General features: G+C 29.7%; 1 protein-coding gene across 2 annotated transcripts in view; it reads left to right on the top strand.

Moving 5' to 3' along the window:
* The first annotated feature begins 2074 nt into the window (after window positions 1-2074).
* The window catches only part of LOC123010186 (growth hormone secretagogue receptor type 1-like), a 24850-nt gene continuing 23997 nt past the window's right edge, over window positions 2075-2927 (top strand). For both annotated transcript variants that reach the window (XM_044406888.1, XM_044406895.1), the window contains exon 1: window positions 2075-2352. The gene's annotated coding sequence lies outside the window, so the exon portion shown is untranslated. The remainder of the gene's footprint in view (window positions 2353-2927) is intronic.

Genomic DNA, 2927 nt, shown 5'->3' with positions numbered 1-2927 from the left:
TTTAATATGCATAGGTACGTACTAAAGTTTTTGAAATATTAAAGTAAATATACTTAAAAAAAAGTAGGATCAAAATAAGCAATAGGTACTATTTTTATTAGAAAAGATAAAATGTTAAAAAGTGAAAGCTCAGGATCATACTTTTTAAAATAATGGATACCATGTTCCCAATTTTCGCAAAAACATCTAAAAAGTCAATAAGGTATTATTATTTATAATGTTTGAAAAAATCAGAACTTTGCAGAATTGTAAAATTTAAAAGACAATTCCAAAACAATTAATAACTTCAAGATAAATTAATAAGCAATTAGCATATACAAGGTTTTAGGATAGTCATTTTTAAAAATTTGATTGGAATTTTAAAACAGAATTAAAAAAAAGTTTCAAAAAAACAAACAATGAAATAATACTGAGAAAACATAACACAAACATTCACATAAAAAGTAGGGAATCTAACGTTTTTTGTGTAAACTATTTGTTTTTTGAAAAAACTGAAATTAATTATAAAGTACTACAAAAATATAACGTTTTATCAAGAATAAAATTTTTCGAATTTTTGTTTTGTTTTTGAGTTCTGTAAAACTTTTAACTTTTTCAAATGACAACCCACTATAAAACTTTTTTATGCAAAGGACATGATTTAAAGATTACAACTTTTTTGTTTTTTAATCAATTTTTATCGAAAAAAAATTCCTGGACTTAATAAAGTTTTCATTTTGACAAAAAAAGATGCAAAACTCAAAAACAAACCATTTTTTTTTCATCTTCAAAACACGATCATATTTTTATTACACTTTAATTTGTATTAAACTATCAAGAATTCTTCAATTATGTAAAAAGCTAATCGCCTTTTTATAGCCTGAAGATGATATATAAAGTATTGAAACGTCGCGCCGAATTTATTAGCTTTATTTATCCTGTAACCTATAACATCATTTTCTACGAAATCAAGTCTTAATTTTTACTATTTAATTATTATTTTCTGAAAAAAACACTTGGTTTCATACATTTATTCACGTTGGATGTAGAAAAAAAAACATGAAATATATTAAAATAGAAAATTTGGAAATAAACAATCAAGCTTTGAAAACATTTAATTAAAACAAAAAAATCAAATTAAAAAAAAATAAAAGCTCCAGAACCAATGTTAAGTTTAAAAAAATAAAATAATATGTAATTAAAAAAATTAAAGACAAGTTTTTGGTGTGCAAAATACTTCGACACCTTTACAAGATAAGACTTTTATGATGAAATCAAGTTAATTTTTATTCTCATTATAGGCAGTAAGCACGAAAAATTGATACTATAAAGCCAAAATTTTTTAGAAAAAATGTCTAACAAAAATAAAAGTTTGACCAGATTTTGAGATAGAAAGTCAAGCTTTAATCCTAACATTATTACAATTAGTTTTTGCTAATTTTTTTTATAAAAAACCATTAATTCCCGAAATATGCCTTCTAATTTCGTGGAGATCCTCAGACATATATAAATTATTTTCTCACAGGAAGAGTGTTTTTACTTGAAAAGACTTTTTTGTTAAGAATAAGAATTTTATCGACAGTTTTTGTTTTTTTACACTCCGAGCTTTACAAACCGATCTTATAAGAAAAACGCAGCTTTCTGAAAATAAACTAGTGTTTAAGTGACAGTTATAAATGATATCAGCCTGTCTTGCTTGCATTTTATTTCAATAATGAAGTTGTTAGGATGGAAATCTTACGACGTAATTGTCCTTAATTGGCCAATTCAGTAAAATTTTTAAGTTCCCAACGAGCTTTTTACCGAGTGTCACTTTAATAAATATCCGCGTTTAACGAGGGCCTTTTCGGCGTCCAGGGTACCAATATGGTCCAATTGGATGTCACCTATTGCGAATTAAAAAATTCAACTCATCGAAAATCGTAGAGAATTGAGCGGTTTTCAAGCCGCCCAAACGACTCGAAAGCTTGGCGTTTGCGCCAGCAAAAGCAGGAACCGTTTGGACGACCACATATCTATATAGGTAGTATCTTGGGTGAATGAAACCGGCGCTTCGTCGCTCTACCCATGCTCTTTGCCAGTCTGTTTTCAAAAGCCGTCAACAGAGCACTGAGGAGTCAGTGAAAATTTCCGAAACTCGATGTCACACCACAGACGAGCAATCCGCTGAAAAAACACCCGCGAGATTTCCTGCGCAATCATGACACACAAAAATTATCCAAACAAATAACCGTTTGAGGCAACGAGACAGTTTCACAATCGAAATGACACGTGAAAAAGCCGAAAATACGAACGAGGTGTTTATGTTACGGTGAAACGTGCGAGAAGATCCCGCGATGGAATCGCAATCAGCTATTTTCTTCCGGAATATGAGTGAGTATTGGCGAAATACACACTTTATTACCCGTGACACGATGTCAGGATGATGAGAGACAACAAGCTTTGCATAAGTAGATGTCAAACAAATTTAAAAAAAGGATAACGCGCTATTTGTGAATGTCATCCCATTTCCTGATGTGAAATAAGGGGAAACTTCAACTCCAAAAGCTTGATTTATTTGCCAAGTTTCGTGGAAAAACAGAAAAGTGAATTAAAACCCTTCAAAAATATTAACATAAATATCCGCGAAACGGTTTAAACGGTCCGAATGTCGGGACAAGAATAAAAAATTATGTTACGTCGGTTTTTTGACGATATCTCGGAAATAAATATCTCGTGGAAGCCACTTACGAATGTTGCATGTTAACACATTTTCAGATAACTTCAGTAAATATAAATTTCAGGCGAAAGCACGACTTTTTTTAACTGATTTAATTACCGACGATTTTTTTAATTTTCATTAAATTTTCTCGTTGGTTATTTCAAACTAGAATTCATTAATTGGTGTTTATAATGTCCAGGCTTATTTATTAGCTTTTAAAATTTTAAATTAAACATCTGCATGGTTT

Source organism: Tribolium madens, unplaced genomic scaffold (genome assembly GCF_015345945.1).
Source record: "Tribolium madens isolate multiple individuals breed KSU strain unplaced genomic scaffold, Tmad_KSU_1.1 Scaffold_19;HRSCAF=116;Tcas5.2_LG9, whole genome shotgun sequence".
Classification (NCBI taxonomy): Eukaryota; Metazoa; Arthropoda; class Insecta; order Coleoptera; family Tenebrionidae; genus Tribolium; species Tribolium madens.
Note: the sequence above shows the minus strand (reverse complement) of the source record. Positions and strands in the feature narration are given on the sequence as shown.